The sequence below is a fragment of the Gobius niger genome, assembly GCF_951799975.1.
Source record: "Gobius niger genome assembly, chromosome: 2".
Classification (NCBI taxonomy): domain Eukaryota; kingdom Metazoa; phylum Chordata; class Actinopteri; order Gobiiformes; family Gobiidae; genus Gobius; species Gobius niger.
Window position 1 is genome coordinate 36,528,102 of NC_136853.1, and position 18,307 is coordinate 36,546,408.

An 18,307-nucleotide genomic window follows, 5' to 3' on the forward strand; every position below is an offset into this window, starting at 1 on the left:
AGAGTCGCTGAAAAGAAGTAGCTGTCAAAGTGAACTTATTTGGGATTTATTTTTTACCTTAGACTCTCCCATACTGGTCCCATTTAATGTAAGTACATTTGGTCTTCTTTTCTCTCAACCTTTTCTGCATTTTTCTGTCTCCCTTGACTAAACTTGACTAAGTTTTCTAAGGCGAGTGCATTTAAAATGATCAAACATATTTAAATTACCAAGTTCACATTTAAAATGTTAACTTTATATCCGCATACATACATTTACTGCTTTTGTTGCTTTTTTGTTCATATTAAAGTTTTTGAAATTAGAAACACTAATTTAAATAAGTTTGTAAAAAGGCAAATACATTTTTATTCATATCTTTTGTAATTAAATGGAGGCAAAAATGTTTTTTTTTGTGTTTTTTTAACATAAAAATCATCATTTTGTACATTTTAAAATATACAGCATTATAAAGTAGGCTATGTCAATTACATTAACAACATTGCTACTGATTACTCAAATGCTTAATTAAATATTTGCTTCGACAATAAGAGTTACAATTAAATTATTTGTCGTAAATAATTTAGTTTTACATGTGTGAAAAGTCTATGATAGTGAATACACACTGCTGCGTATTCGGACCAAAAATCTGGTCAGTCTTGTCAAAAAAAGATCAGCTTTTTGCTTCTGTTCCCCATTTTTTAAAAATGCCTTCATGTCCTTCCTACACAGAGGAACAACACTATTATCTTAGGTACGGTCAGTGGACAGATAGTATGCATAATATTCCGTTCGTATGTTTTCCTTACTACAAATATAGTATATGCAGTATATGATCAAAAAGTAATTGAGCTGTGTATACTGAAGGTTTTATGAACTGCTTTAAAACCCTTTAAAAGTTATTGATAATATATAATATATTTATAACAATAATAAAAACTATATAAAAACAATCATGCTTAAATTTTAGTTAACCTTAAAAACTGATTGCTTTTCATGTTTGTTTGTGTGCTTTCATTTTGTAGTTGAGTTTTCTGCTCTGGCCTTTTCCAAAAGTTTTTTTTTAAAACATTTTCTTACCAAGATACGTGTAATGTGACGTTTGTTGTTTTTGGAGTAGAATGAAAGCAGTGTCAATGAGAATGCGTTACTTGTGCCGCCATGTTCTCTTCTCCATTCCTCCATTTTGTGCTCTTGTCTCTGTGGTTTGTACAACGTCATTTTCTGCAGAACAGCAGTGCATTAAAAATAATGATGTGTAATTTTATTTATTTTACCTTTAACTTGTTTTTTATTTTAGTTTCCTCCTTAAGCCAATATATAGATCCTTTAAAACACAGTATGTAAGAAATCAACCAGCCATTTTAAGCCTGCCTGAACAGGCCACACTCCGACTCCTAGGACGTACGGGCCTCTGCTTGACAAGGCGTTTTTTCTTTAAGTAAGGGCCCTGTTTGACGAGGCATTTACCTTTGAAGTAATTTGTCCACATGAAGGGAGCCGTGTGTCGTGATAGCTTTAACAGCTCCGCTGTGTAAGCTGCTGTGACCCGGAGCCTCATAACGGCCGTCGGGGGTCAGGAAGGTTAATAGAGACTGATTTATGAGGCCCTTGAGTGACATCCCAAAGGAGATGGCCTCTTAATCCTTATTAGGCCCATGTTAGTGTTCCTTACCTTTCAAAGCAAACACCACGCTCCTTTTACTGTGGGGCCCCGGCCTGCCCCCGGAGTTACACTTCTGACCCCAGGGTCGTGGCCTTTGTTCCAAATTCTTCAGAGTTTGACCTTTAGGGTCGCTCTGTAATGGAGAAGTTGTCAAGGCGTGTGCCGCTGAGAGGCCCCTGCGGACCACCTTGTAGGAGAGTCTTAGCGCTGTGGTCATCAAAGCCAGAAGAAAGTGAAAATCTAGTTTCATTGCATTCTAGAAAACTGTACATTTTTTATTGTGTAAAGTTTTTTGTTTTTAAATTGCTTGCAGGTCACACTTGTACAATGGTTTACAATGGAAAACTCCTGCACAAATGAGAGCTTCCATAAACATGTCACCTTAACTTAAGGGCAGCAAGGTATAATAAAATCTATTGAGTATGTAACAACGATTCTCTGTCAACTTGGCCTACAGGGCATGGTGATTCAACGTGAATCCTTTTATTGAAAACTTCAAGAGACGGTTCAAAGTTTCTTAAAATCATTGGAAACAAAATGTAACTGTCTTAAAGTTGCACTTGAGTGGTGTCTGAAAGCAGCACACAGTGAAGACTCTGTTTAAATCTTGTTGTATTTATTCTTTCTTAAAAGACATAAAGTCAGCATCGTCTGTTTTAGGGAATGCCGCCCGTATGAAGTAAAGATTTGTTGCACATTATCTTGGAGACAAAAAAGCTACACCGAATTGTAGCTATGGGCTAATTTGCATCCGTTGTCCCACACTCGCACTCTCAAGCACACTCTCATTCATCCTGGCTTATTGTACATGTTTTTACTGTTAGGGGAAGCCGGAGTACCCGGAGGAAGCCTACACAGACACGAGGAGAACATGCAAACTCCACAAAGAAAGGCTTAATATGTCTCGGTGTGTACTTGTCTATTATATTCCTAAAATGTGGATAAAAAGGTGAATGGCATGTAATAATTGGGAAAATATACTGTATTTGCATTGAACCTCATGTGTATATGTTTTAAATGCTGTGGTTGAGGACTTCTGGAAGTATCATAAATGAGGTTGTTAATATTGGAGTTTCATCAATGGCAGCATTACGCAGACCACTCCTACAGGGGCGAGGCCGCGCAGAGGGCTACAGTGTCAGAAGTTGGCAGCTGAGCCAAAACCAGAGCAGTATCCTCAAATGAACTCTCCACGACGTTCGGTCCTACTGGCTCTGCCAAGTTTTTTGAATTCCTACCACATCTTCGATGGTAAACAACCACTAGCAAGAGCACTGCCTTGGATAGACTGACGACCAAGAAATTGCTAATTACCAAAGAGTATTGGAATACAAAATTTGAATTATTTTATGCGTGTAGTTGTTAAGTGTTATTCTCGGGGCCACTGTGATTGGTTAATAGATGTGGCGAGATGTGACGTCACAGAAGACCTAGGATCACTGTTTGGAGCTTGGTCACATTTCAATAAAAAAAAAAAACGTATAACTTTTACCAACACTTTTGTGCAATAAAAAAAAAAGTGATTTAGCATGCCGAGAAACTTGTACCGTATCATTGTAATGTCTTTGCTGTGACGTGTTTTAATTCGATTAGTGCAGTCCTGTAGAGAGTACAGGGAACCTGAGTTACAGTTGACTTTGTAGTAAGTCAAGGACAAGCACCGCAGCATAACGCTCTTCAGCCTCCACAAGTCAGAGACGGCAGAGTGTGGAGAGGCTGCAGATTATTCGGCAGCCATTTTTGGTTACTTGTATGTTTAGATTTTATGATTTTATGACAGTACAGTGAGTTGTGAAATATTTCGGTCGCTGCCCTTTTTCATCTTTTTCTCGGACGCTTCGGGAAGAGAGGAGAGAGAAATCTGCTGATTCTTTTAAGAAAAAATACGGAAGCAAAAGGGAAGCAACGTTCAAAGATAACAATATTTATTCTTATTTTAGATGGCGCTGGTTACTTAGAGGCATTACAGCATTTTGGCCACAGCAAGTTGTGGAAATAGAGGAGGGGTGTAACCTGGATGAGTGTGTGTAACCTTGTGCAGCCTGGTGCAGAGTAGGTGTTGTTACAGAGACAGCCTGCAAAGGTGATATCAAAAACATCCTAAAGGCCATTGCTGTTAACTACTGCATCACGTACCAGTACTATGAGAAGGAACAGAAGGGTAGGAGAGAGAAAAGATGACACGTTAGGGGAAGGTGAAAGGGAAATTGAGGCTGCTGGAATTGAGGCGAGCCAGTTTTGTTGTTGAAAGCCTCCAAATGTTCCTGTTTGTCCCTTTGTCGTTGGCTGCTGTGGAACACTTTTTTCACAGCGAGTTGAGGGTGGCATAAGTGAAGGCAGTATTGGCGTAAGTATTACAGTTTTATTGCACAGTCCACTATTGCAATCGAGGCTAGTCAGTCGTATACAGGTGCTCGGCTCATTGCTATTTGTGGTGGAGAGAAAAATTGAATCAGGAAAGAAGTTCATCTTGATTTTTGTTTATTGGGCAATTACCGATCAGTTACATAGAAGTATTATAAATTGATTTTAAAGATGACAGATATTGTCTCATGAAAAGAGACGAAAACACACACACACACACACACAATACCAAGACGTTCAAACTCTGAGGGACCACTTTGTACCATTTTTAGTGCTAAACAGTCCTAAGTATTTCATTAAGTACTGAAAATGTTTTCTGTGGCTGTCCTACTCAGAAGGAGTAGTTCTCTGTCCTCCCACCAGTCTCTTCCACCCCGCCTTGCTCATGCGCACGTCACGCCGGGGTGCTGCTGATGAAAACGCGTTGTGTGGACGCTCTCCCACACGTCCCTGTTTCATCATCAGCTGAGCTTTGTCTCGTCCACTCACAACCCGATCCTGTGCCCTCCCCTCTGTGCTCTTGCCTTCTTTTCAATCCATCGCTCTCCTCCACTCTCCCTGGGTCCTGGCCACATGCGAGAGCGTAGCCTAGGACGCTGCAGCTCTGAAAAAAAGCAAGGAAAAACGGTCCACTGCTATTTCTATTGGCAGGACCTCCCCTTTAGCAACTCTGCCAAAAGAGGGAGGGATTTTTACTACTCTGAGTCCCTGGATTTTAACCCTCTGCCTGCTCTAGCTTCTCTCTTCAAGATCTGCCTCACAATATCATGCAACAAGTCGCTTTGCGCCATTTTCTTTTTATATTACAGCGCCGTTTTTTGAAGAAGTTTTCCGAAGCTGCGTTTTCCATTTTCCAACCCATGTTCATAAACTGTTTTTTGGGTCGTCTCCAGAAGAGTTAAACTGAATTGGGTAGAAACGTTTTGGTTTTTGCTCGTGCAGTTGCGCTGTTCTTTTCGAGCACGTGCTTCTCCGTTCTGCGCCATGATTTCTTTTCTTGTAAGTGAGACCTCGCTCCAAAAAACGTGGAGGCAATGACATGACCATTTTCGTCTTTTTGAATTACACGTGAGTGTGTTTCAACTTAAATGGGATTTCTATCATTTTTTTAATGCTCTTATCTCTTTTGCCCTTTCCCTCTTTTGGGTCTCTGCCCCACCCTCACTTTTCCTCCACCCTGCCTTCTCTCTCCCTCATTCTCTCTCTCTCTCTCTTATGGGCAGTCTCCAGTGAAACGGAGCAGGAAGGCGGAGCAGCGACTTGGCTTTTTCTTTCTGGGACAGGTGCCAATTTCGAACAAAAGACTACAAAAAGAAATAAAAAGTACGTAGGAGCTTCGTCATGATTTGAAGATGGCTTGTTGTGAATACTGGTTGGTATGAAGTGTATTTGTGGCATGTATAACACTTTTACTCTTGCAGGATCCTGAAGCTGTACCTCTCTCTCTGTTCTTACTCCCGTGAAGGCATTTGAGTTTGGAGCAGAGGAGAGGGAGGGGCTAGCGGAGATAGGAGTGGGCAGTGAGAGGCGGAGTTAGTCTTCACTGCACCCGCTTGGTTCGACTGCATTATTCATATGCCCGGGCCAGTGCTGCAATCTGACTGGCTGTCTCGCCTAGCATTCAGCCGACATTCAGTGGCTGTGTTTGCTAACATTCCTCATTCAAAGCCTTGTTAACTGCCAGACGGGAGGGACACGCGACTCTATGGGAATCCCACATGGCCTCCCCATTGTGGTAAGCCCTGACAGTGTCCGGCACAGGGGAAGAGTAAGAGGAGCAGTTTTGTAAACATTCAAAAACCAGTTAGCTGAGCTTGTCCATGTTCGAGGAGACTCAGGAAACTCTGCTGTAGTAAAGGTGGGCAGATTGACAGGGGAAAAATCCAGACAGTGGCGCAGACAGTCACAGAGGCAGACGGGAGGCTGGGCACTTTTTTAGTATCTGAATGGGGCTCTGCTCAGTGCGCCCGCCTACTCCTTGCAGGGAGTGCAAAGCTGTATGACTGAATCCAAGCTTCTTCTCTGCCCTTCTTCATACAGAATCTCTGGACAAACTATGCCACGGAGCAATCCAGGACAATAACCAGCAGAGGTTTCGGCATTTCACCAGACTAGATCGATCGATGCTGCGCCTGTGTGTGACTGGTGGTCTTAAACTAACCCAGGGTAAGTCTTCATCAACGTTTGTGTCACCATGTGTCACTAGCAAAGCAATTCCAGTGTTTGAAATGACAACATATTTGATAGACAAAAGCTTCTTTAGGCCTCTTTCTACATTTGAACATTGTTTGGATGATCTACTGCAATGTTTGTGCGTTGCCTGCTACATGACTAGCCACAGTAACTATTACTGGCAAAATCAGAGGGAAACGTGGCGCTACTTTCAAGTACAAACAGACTTTTCTCATTCTCCCCTTGTGCCTTTAGAGTAGTTTAACCTCCCTCAGCCTATTTCCGGTGAAACAGGGTTTTTTGGAGGGAACGGTGGATGAGTAGGGCTGTACAGATGGGCTGAGGGCCAGACAAGGCCTGCTAACAGGCCGAGCACCCATACAACACATTTCTCTCTCTCTTAATCTTATGTCTCCAATAGTTATTAGGCTTCCACAAGTATTCTTAATTCGTTTTTATGTGTTTTATAAGAAAAAACAATGTCAAAGTTAGATCTTACTTCACACGTGGCTGCATGTATCTTTAATTGAAGAGACAATACATTTTTTTATGTGCTTAATGCAAAATACAACTCTGGCTTTCTATTTTAAATATTTGTGAACATACGTAAACATGACATGTGCTTTAAGACATAAAGTAGCTTGCAATTCTCCTTAAGGTCATTATGATTGCAAAGCTGAAGCACAAATTGAAACTAGGTCCTGTTTCGAGCCTCTTTTTCAATGTTAAAAACACAAATTTACAGTCATATGAAAATCCATATTTATACAAGCCTGTGTTGTATGTACGAACAACTTCCTGCTCCCGCAAAAAACTATGCTCGTTCACTCGCAATCCCACTTTTTGGGGTGACTCTTTTCACAAGTCATCTGAATAACAGTTAATAATAGTGTCTCTGTTTTCCTATCGGTAAGGGCATCCTAAGCGCGTCAGTATTGACTCTGGCCAATAGGTAGGAGTGGAGACTGTGTGACTCAGTGATAGCTGCAGCCATTCCTTCAATATGCTACGTTTTCAAAGTGCTTCAGCCGCCATTGGTGCTGTTCAATTGGTAACCCCACGTCCCTCCCTCACCATCTCAAGCTCAAACCCCAGCTTTTAGGATGCTCTAAAACATTAGCATGAAATCGCTTCCACTTTTCACTCTTCTTTTTAATAATTTTAGCCAACAAAACAAGTTTTGACGTACTATAAAAACATACACACACACATAACCTGTTCATTTGAAAGACAATAAAACAGAACTGGGATATTTTTGTCACACAGCCGTATATGAATATAAAAAACGGGTCCATGTTAAAGTCATGTTTACCACTACTCTTACATCCGAGGTTCCTCATTAAGTGCAGACACAGAAACAGGCAAACAGCAGACACATTTGATGCTGTGTACCCCACAATGAACCGTAGTCTTTTAGCTGAATGGGGTTCCCACGCCTCTATGAGGAGCAGAGCCTCCTCCTCTGAGCAATAACACACACATTCACACACTCCATGGACAGAGTCCTAGATCACAGGTGCAGTGCGACCAATGAAAGACTATAGATGTGCACACAATCAGATTTAAGGACGTAAAGAATATGCACCCGGAGAATAAAATACATTTTTACAAATGCAAAATCGAGTGATCCAATCTTTGAGGCTTTAATACGGTCGGCTTTATGTGTAGTTTGTTATTTAGGCAGTTTGGACAACCAGCCCAAAATTATGCAATTGCAAAAAACAAACCAAAAAAACAACAACAAAGTGTATCAAATACTTGTAGTTTTGTGAGTTCTTGGTTTAAATCTATAGCTTAGTCAGTGTGTGTGTGTGTGTGTGTGTGTGTGTGTGTGCGTGTGCGTGTGCGTGTGCGTGCATGTGTGTGTGTGTTTTCAACTATGCACATTCATTAGTAATAAAAATAATGATAATTAAATATAAATATTCATTTTTGCTGCTGTTATTTTATCAGTTTTATATTGTGTTATTTAAATCAGCTGTGAGTGTTTGTTCAATGTATATAAACACACACACGCACACACACACACACACACACACACACACACACACACACACACACACACACACACACACACACACACACTCGTCTCCTTCAATTATTATGTAAAAGTATGGTTTGATTACACCATAAGTACTACTTAAAATAGCACAAAATGTAAATTATACAAATAAAATAAAAAATATTGAATATGTACATACATGTTTCTTAAAAATAATTATAAATTAAATATAAATGTTTGCGATTATATTTGTACAGCATGAATACAATAAATAAACATTGGGTTAAACTATTCAGGGAATATGTGAAAACTGCCCAAATATGTTCGACATAATTTGCAATTGAAATTCCCACTATGACTCGGTCACAATGGTCTGAGTCTCTTCTCAGATGAACTGTGGTCACAGTGAATGGTAATATGGTTATATCTAAAAGTGGAGCTGGGATCACTTTAACATGTGCTTCATGAACCTTAATGATATACTCTGAAGCCGTTTGGCACGTTTATGACCTGTGGCCTGCCTGGACAGCTCTGCTTGCATCGCAGTCAGCAGTGTGTGTGTGTGTGTGTGTGTGTGTGTGTGTGTGTGTGTGTGTGTGAGTGTGTGTGGAATGGCCCGTAGAGTTTGTCTCATTTTTCCCCCCCCTATTTTTATTTTTATTACAGGCTCATCTTTTGAAAACATTCATAATTTTACCTTAACGTCATGGTAGATTGGTGTTTTTTTTTAACTAACAATATGCACTGATTTTCATTATATTTTTTCTGGGAGCCACTTAGTTGTGCGGACTTTTTTCCTTTTTTCTTCCTTTTTATCTTCATAGTCTACTTTGGTCCTGCAATCTATTTAGATTGGATGTGCGTGTTTTTCCTTTTTAACGCTGATTTTCATGATCACCATGTGACGTCACTGTTTATATTATCATTATTTGTCTATCCACCACATACCAGGCTCAGTCGTTATTAATTATATATTCTAAGATACAGTCTTTTTACACGCATACGCGCACACACACACACACACACACACACACACACACACACACACACACACACACACACACACACTGGCTGTAGAGTTGGTTGATGTGTCCCATCAAAACCTCACTTGTAATGAAATGTTGTCTTATGAATGTATAACTTAAGTCTCTGCTGGAGCCCCACAGATAATCTCCTAAAAGGAAATTAGCGGGGGAAAGGGGAAAGCAAAGCCATGAGCCTAAAGGTCAAATGAAGATTAGTGCGAAACAGTACACGACACACCGGCTGGCACCCGGAACAGCACAAAGGCCTCATTGTCCCAGGTCTGTCGCTCTGGTCTCTTTATGAGCTGGGGAGCCATGACACCTGTTGGTGTATTTCGTCCACTGCAGCCAACAACACGGTTTTTGAAAGTTGGAGACTGGAAAAACAAAATCTACAATTGCTCTTACTATAAATTATACATTTGTTTTGAATATATGCAATAGTCCTTAACAGATTTTTTTATTATTTTATTTTTTAATAACAAAACATAATATTATGATAATTGTGTCATTGACAGTCTCAGTTTCCTGGTGTAAAATACTTGACTGTTCTACTTAGTTAAAGCAATCAGTTAAAAAAAGAAAGTTATTTTAACACACGCACGCACACACACACACGCACACACACACACACACACACACACACACACACACACACTGTTTTACGAAAAAGTTCTTTGTGTTGAAGTATCTGGTATTTTGGATACTGAAGGGATCAGCTGATTAGCTTGCAACTCCCGAGTTTGGTTCTTGAATTCTATCTTAAATCATTGCAAGATAGTATAAACAAAAATGAAATGTTAACTGTGGTTAGTGTGAGTGAATTGGTGCAGATGTGTCAGTCTGCCCCACCTGTGGCGACATACAGTATGTGGCTTACCATCATTGACTGTGTGGAGTGAATGGAAACTTGCCCCTCATAAGGTGTTTTGGATGATATGTCAGGTGAAATGAAACAAATAATTTTGGTTTAGCACAAAAAAAATAGGCTGTCTTGACAATCCTTGCTTTAGTATGCATAGCTATGCAGTATCGCGTTGGACTCAAACACTGCACGGCTGTGTAGCTTACAGGCTTGGACATTAATTAGCTGAGCGAGATATTTGCTTGTCATTTATGGGATAACTAGACTACAATAAAACAACCACAAAGCTATATTATGCACGTGTAAAGAGCCTATATTTGAGCGACGAGTTAAGCCACTTTTATGGAGGGACCCACCTGGCCGCCCCACGTCTCTGTCAGAGCAGAGCAGAGGAGCCAGAGGCAAAACCACAACAGCCACTGCCTCTTCTGGCTCACTACGGCTCCAGTTAGGAAACTCCCTACAAGCACATCCCGTGTGAGTCCCACACTCACTGTTTCAGTGTGTGCTCATGCCCCGAATAAAGATTTAGAATAAAGAAATATCCATGTGGGGTGTAATGTTTGAATTGACTAAGGACAAAGTTTTTGGCCCCTGCAGTATCAGCAGCTCACTCTCTCATAGAGACAAACGGGACGTTAACAGCTAACAAAGAGCTAATTAGGTACTAAGTGATGGTTGATAACACTTATTTGTTCATTATAAAGCACTTATTAGTCCTTATTTTGCATGGCCTGATTCAACATCTTTTTAGCTACTAGCTAACAATTTCCCATTTATTAATTCGTAATTACTGTTTATCAGCCAGAAATGAGAACGTTGTTGGACATTAATTATAGTGTTAATACGCTCCTGGTTATCCGGGCCTTGTTAGGTGTTAACTTGTTATCTGCCAGTTTAAGGTTAGGGTTAGAGTTAGGGTTAGCAATTCTGCATATCCAAATCTCGAAGTGTATTGAAAAGGGATGGGACAAAAATGAAATTTTACTGAAATCTTAATCTTAAATATTGCTGACTTTAGTCTCCATGGAGACGTAAACACTCCCGCTAAAGTTACCGGCACTGGTTGTCTGATGGATTTAGCGATTAATTTCTAGCACCATAATCAAAAAATGTGGCAATCGATTAATTGATGCATTTTTTATTGCAGTTAACGATATTATTGTTTATCCTAGTATTGAGAGCTTACAGCCTTTATACAAGTGTGATGCCTCATTTGAAAGCCAAGACCTTCTAGTTTCTAAAACTATGTGTAGGATCAGTTTGAGCGAAACACAACTTGCACCATATTTATCGTTTCAAACCCCAAACCCAACCCTAGCTCCTTGATCAAGGGGATGGCAATGAACTGGATACTATAGAAGTAACTCTCAATAAACAGGGGCAAATCTTAAGAAAGAAAACAAATCATACTTGGCCTATTTTATGTCCAATGACCTTTTAATTAAGTATTTGTAGCTGAGAATATGTTCCTCATTTTGAAATGATGTGGAAAGTATCAGTTATAGCTGGTAAGATGTTGAATAAGGCCATGCAAAATAACGAGTACTTTAAAAATACCAAATAAGAGTTACTTAAATGAGTACCCTAATTAGCACTAAAATTAGTGCTAATTAAAGTTAATTTCATATGAAATAGCAAGTAAGTACTTGTCGTATTAATTGAAAAGATAGTTTTTGAATAATTGAATAATTTTGTTTTTCCTTACATCATTTATTAACTTTTTCATGAATTACCTTTTTATAGAAAGTTTAATATAAAGTGCTGAAATTATTTCACTAACTACGCAAATGTTAAATCGGATTGATCAAAATTTCTATCTGTTTTTGATTTATTTATAAAAAGTTTTTGTAATGTGAATCTAATAAAAATAAGTCTACAATTACATTGGTTAGTCTTATTCAACCCAAACGGCTCCCACCACTTCAGTCGAGTCAGAAACCTCAAGGAGGTGATGAACTTGGTGAGTGGATGAGTCGAGTTAAAAACAATTTGCGAGAATAGTGTTCATCTTTGGTCCTCATGGCGGGGAGCTGACGTTGCTGCAGTACCATAGCCCAGCCTGTAATATTAACAAAGAACCGCTAATAACAACACATGAGTGACAGACACGCGCCCTTTGTTGATTGGTTCACTCCACTTCCTATGTTTTGGCTCTGAAAATGTAGTTGATGCCGACTGTAGCATCCCAGTGGTAATGATGAAGCGTACAAGTGGATCTTGTGTCTGTTTCCTTTATTTCCATTAGTTCACAATGACCGGAACAGCTAAAAGCAAAAATAAACATCCATAGACAAAACTTGTAGAAATACTCCATAAAATGAATCCAAATATTACCTTTTTTCCCCATTCCAACTGGGAGCTAAAAAACCCAACCACCATTAGGTGCCATGTTCCTTTCCCACAATGACCATCAGATTTTAAACACTTCCTTATTCAGCACACAGGGTAGTACCTCATCGGACAGGAAGTACATCAAATTAAATTCAGATTTAATTATTATCAAGTCCCTTGCACCGACTCTGACACTCAATTGCTGGTACAGTGAAGAGTCTGGATTTTTCAAGGCAAGCATTACCACCCCCTAGTGGCCAGGGGAAACTCCAAAATAAACTTTTTAAAACAGAAACCAATAAGATAAGATAAGATAAGATGATACTTTATTGATCTCACAGATGGAGAAATTGCATTCGATGAGAGAGCATCCGGCAGCAGCACCCATTCAGTGCGCACCACTCAATGAAGACTTTACACCTCTCAAATGCAATTTAAAAGCCTGGCTTCAAAGAGTTTTCTTTTTTCTTCAAGATCACTGTGACCCATGTGACAGCTCTAGGTGGGAGCCCCATCACGCGAGTGTGGGGCTTCTCGCCTTTTTGCCCTTTTCAGGAACATGCCCTGTAAGAGGAGCAAGATTGTGGCTGAATGGCTACCGTTTATCTCCTGTATATCATATCTATGATTAAAAAGCACTAATTATTTTCATTATTGGAGGCCAGCCTGCTTTGTGTGCACAATCAATCGGATTTGTTACATGGTTTTACTGTTTCTAAGAATGACATAAGTGAGCTACAATGTACAATTCTCTAAGTGAACAACAATTACAAGCATTCAAGTTCATAAAGAAAAAAGAGTTTCATTTTAACAATATCATATTCTTGAATTGAGACATTCCCTGTACTGTGGATGAACTCAGGTAAATTTGATTCCAGAGAATAAAATATTTCATTTTTTTTAAATGTGTGAACATACCAATACTGTACAACAATGCAGTAAGGAATTTATTGGGAAGGAAATTTCATTTGTGTCTTTTCACGTGACACAAGTCATCCAAAACGCCTCATGAGGGGCAATTTTTCATTCACTCCACAGTCAATGGCGATAAGCTACATACTGTCGCCACAGGTGCTCTTTCAGCACAAAAGAGCATTCTTAGCCATTGACCTCACTCAAAATAGGCCATGTTTTGGTGAATACCCAGACTGAGAAGTAGGCAGGGTCAGTCAAAAGCACTGTAGTTTGGAGAAGAAGATATACAGTAGTCACAAGAGTTAATTTTTTTATTGCATGACCTGAACTGTTCTGCACATAATGAATTACTCTGTGAATATGCAGTGACTTTGAATTTATGGGTTTGTCTCCACACAGAACACATTGCTGTCTGTTTCCAGTGGGCACCTTCAAGAGAGGAACTATCCTTTGGGGTGAGGTAGTAGGTTGTATAGTTTTAGGGTCTTTCCCAAATTGTCAGATAACTATACAACTTACTGTCTTTCCTGAAGCGATTAGGAAAGCATCGCCACCTTCAAGCTTTGTCGTTCTATCAGTGTAACCTCATTAAGCAAGTCTTTATGCTTTTGGAGATGATTTGACCAACTTTAACTTTCTTTTGTTTTACCAAGTTGTCTTTTTCTTGTTGTATACAGTGATGGGATCAGATTTCCGCCGTCCCAGGTCATTGTGCCGATCTGGGTGACATATGATGTTCGCACAGGGTGAGGTAGTAGGTTGTGTGGTTTCAGGGTTGTGATTTTGCCCCATCAGGAGATAACTATACAACCTACTGCCTTCCCTGGAGGGCAGCAATACATCACAGGATCTCACACACGTCCCGAGACAAGAACGAACGAAAGAAAGAAGGAATGAAAAGGGGCTTTAGTCTACGAACAAAGAGGCAGATTTGATTTCAAGGCTTCTTTTGCTGCTGCTGCCGTTGCTGCTGCTCAACCGCGTAGCAACAGTGCCAGCAGTCAAGATTCTGGTGTGTAATTGGTTATTTCGTGCAAAAAAAATAGGCACTGGTATTAAGGAGATTCAATATTTGTAGTGCAATTTGTGTACATATTTCTAAATAAAGAGCAATTGAAAATTAAACTGCATATTTGGTGTTTTCTGTCATTAGCACTATTAACCAGCCTATAATATATATACAAATAAACTCTCCCTCACCCTGGGCCTGGGAGCTTGAGGGTTCTGCGCACTATCCTCTTGGGGCGAGGATTAGGAACGGCAAATGTGATGTAAATTGTGTTTCAATCACAGATCTCGCACCTATTTTAAAGCCACACCGCGTAGAATTTTACCCAATAAATAAAATTGAAATACAAGCATTTATTTTATGACAGATATTTTCATCATTGAAAAATACCTCATAAATTTACAAACAAGCAGGTATAAGGCTCACCCCTCCTAAGATATGACTGTAAACTTTACCGGGAGTGGGTGCGTCTCCAGCTCGTTTCCATGGAGATGTGAAGAAAGACAGTAGAATTTGAGATTCAAACAGGTTAGGTCCTCATCCAAATCCATTCTTTTATTACCCACTGCAGTAACAGCATTTTCTGTGTTGAGCTGTTCATTAGGAGCTTGTTTTCTTTTGCCGGCAACAGTGTAGTTCAAAATGTTACGCAGTGTGCCTTTAAGAGACTAGAAAGTCTTTCAAATGAGGTATCACAGTGGCATATAGGCTGTAAACTCTCCAGTCAATACGCTTTGAGATTGGCTTTGGATATGCACCCTAACCCAAAGGTGACAGGTAACAGGATGTAATTATTTGATTGGGACAGTGCATGTTAATGAACACACACATGAACATGCAAACTCCACAAGGTCCAGGATCGAAACCCGCAACCTTCTTGTCGTGAGCAGTGTTAATTTTGTTGACTAACTCTTAATTTTAGTCAAAGTAATATTTTTGATGACTAAAATTGGACTAAAACTAAATTAAAAGTTTTTCATGAGACTAAAATTGACTAAAATGTCCAGATATTTTAGTCGACTAAAGTAAAACTAAATAAAAAATTAAAAGGAACGACTAAAATCATCCAATCTTCTATTGACCGTCTGAAAGAGCCTCATATTATGTACTGTAAATCTACTGCCAAAGGAACAGCTCTGAGCTTTGTTCATGTGGGGAGAATCTCCATGAAGCACCTTGATTAAATATGATTCTAATGAATATTATAAATGCAAAGTCAACCAAATTTGTCTTAAATTTAATCGACTAAATTTACGTTGCAATTTTAATCTTGACATCATTTTCGTCAAAAGACTGAGACATGTTCCCTTCCCACAATGACAATCAGATTTTAAACACTTCCTTACCTCATTGGACAGGAAGTGCATCAAATTAAATTCAGATTTAATTATTACTAAAACTAAATTAAAACAAATTAAAGTATGTTGTCAAAATTAACACTGGTTGTGAGGCAAGAAAGGACCACCGTGCTGCCCACTTTAAAGAGGGGGTATTATGCTTTTTTCAATCACATAGTACCAGTCTATATCACACTACAATGATGACGAAACCTTCTGTTGGTCTGTAAATGCAGTAAATTAGAATAACTGCCTTGTGTAAAATTGCTCTCTCAAAATGGCTGTAGCGAATGTCTTGAAATAGGCCTCTGTCTCTTTAAGAACCTCTGACCCTTTCAGACACGCCCCCTCCACACGCTGTCTGTGGCATCAGTGGGGAGGGGGTTCTGCTGAGGAGCTGTGGTTGGTTACTCGGCTGGTGACGAAAGCTCGGAGGCGTCTCCAGGAGGTGGGGGCGTTCCTAGGAGGACTCAGGCAAACCTATCCCTAAAATGGCCGCCATCAGAGTTTTTACAGATTACTCAAAAATACGTGAATGTGCCAAGGCAACACTTCAGGCATGTTTTTAATGAGGGAATGACATAATAACAACAGCTTGAAAAAGTAGATTTTGCATAATACCCCCCCTTTAAACATTACTGTAGACCAGGGGTAGGCAACGTCAGGCCCGGGGGCTAAATCCGGCCCTCCAGCACAGAACCTCTGGCCCACAAGGTGATTTTGAGAAATATTATACAAGTAAGAGATCAAATACCAGTTAAAGTACTCTGAAATGCGGGAAATTCTGTCAGTATATATTAAGTTTCCTGGCCAAACGTCCCAATATATCGTATATAATGTAAAACATTGGCATTTGCAGGAAATGGTTCTTTACTTTGAGCTACAATGGTGTGGTTCGGCCCTTGGTGTTTTGGCAATGATGAAAATTGGCCCTCCTCGAACCAAACTTGCCTACCCCTGCTATAGACCAAAATGCTGTAAAATGAAAACAAAGGTTGAATAAGAGCAACTGACGGATATATATACAATGTAATAAAACCAACAAAATAAATATCAATAGAACAAAAGTAATAAGAACTGGTGAAAATGCAAAATCTCAGTCAAAGGCAGCTCGCGCCACTGTTTTTGTGGTGCCATCGCAGAAGTTCGAACTGAGCTTCCAGCTGGTTTGACACACTCAGAAGAGCCGGTCAGCTGACCTTTAGAGACCGAGACGCTGCGCATGGATGGAGGAGCTCGAGGTAAAGCAGGGTAGCGCCATTTGACATTCAAAAACAACTACATGGTGACAATTACATGCATTTCTTTGGTATATGAACATAAGATTACTGGTAAAATCAATAATAACAGTGCCAACATTCTACCAGCTGCGAACCTTGAGAAAAGACATAATCACGTTAACCTTGGGGGCTTCAAGGAATAAAGGTTGGGAACCACAGATTTTTACTGACATGGATTTTTTTTGTTTTTTTTTCATTACTTGGCTGAGTGGTTTGCGCTCTTGCCTCACAGTAAGAAGGCCCCAGGTTCGATCCCGGACCGAGCAGGACCTTATATGTGGAGTTTGCGTGTATTCCCCATGAGGGTACTCCGATTTTCAGTCGGAATTATCAGTTTGGCCCACACAGTGTCGGAACAGTGTCCGGACTAAACCCACCATCTGATCTACACAATTTGTTGTACAATTGTATAATGACAAATAAAGCACTTTACTTTAATTGTCAGAAGTGTTTGACCAATGCAAGTTTTAGAACATTTGCAAATCAGAAATTGGATTCAAACTTGACAGGGATTTTCTCCACACAATCTTTTTTTTTTTTTTTTTTTTAATTCAAATATTTATTGAGTTTTGTCTTTTATAACAAACAAACACACACACAAACAAACAAAAAATAAAAACAAAACAAAAACAAGACAGTGAGGTACATTATTAATCTTGGTGACACTCCATTCCACCCCACCTCCGACACACCGCACCCAACCAAACCCAGCCAGGCGCAATGTATCAAGGCAGTGCAGAACAAAGCGACATCCTAATCTTTGTAATCAGCTGATGTCCAAATTATATTGTAGACATGTAGGTGCAGAAATTGTCCCATTGTTCCTTCATGGTTTCATTCGTACAGTGTAGCCTTCCCAGCATCTTTTCGCACGCAAAATTTTCAGTCATTCTTTCTTTCCACATTCTAAGTGTTGGGGCATGAGAGTCCTTCCAAAATTTCAAAATGAGTCGGGAACATGTTACCAAAGCAGTATTTAACACTCTAAATGTATGTTTGTTTAACATTGGCACCTCTCTTTTATCTCCAAGCAGACACAGTCTAGGTGATTTGGGCAGATTACAGGATAACCAACCTTGCATGTAATTTAAAACTCTGCTCCAAAAAGGAGAGATCACCGGACATTCCCAAAGGGCATGCATCAAAGTACCTTTAGCTATTTGGCATTTCCAACAAAGATCGTTTCTGCCAATACCCATTTTATAAAGCTCCAGTAAAATATGTTTTGATTGGGAATATACTACTGAGGAAACTCTTTTGAATAAATGAATAATAATGAGCCTTACAGCACTGTAACCTCGGCTTACACTTGTATTGCACTTTGTGGTCATTATTCCTTCACTCAATCAATCAATAGTTTTG

General features: G+C 39.7%; 1 protein-coding gene across 7 annotated transcripts in view; it reads left to right on the top strand.

Moving 5' to 3' along the window:
* LOC306960142 (peroxisome proliferator-activated receptor alpha-like) overlaps positions 1–18,307 on the top strand; it is a 50,155-nt gene that overhangs the window by 13,762 nt on the left and 18,086 nt on the right. For 2 of the 7 annotated variants that reach the window (XM_079552484.1, XM_079552490.1), the window contains exons 1-2: positions 4,312–5,329; positions 6,047–6,172. The gene's annotated coding sequence lies outside the window, so the exon portion shown is untranslated. Of the gene's footprint in view, positions 1–4,311; positions 5,330–5,399; positions 5,742–6,046; positions 6,173–18,307 lie in introns of those variants that run through there. The other 5 variants (XM_079552485.1, XM_079552488.1, XM_079552486.1 and 2 more) reach the window with 5 other exon arrangements.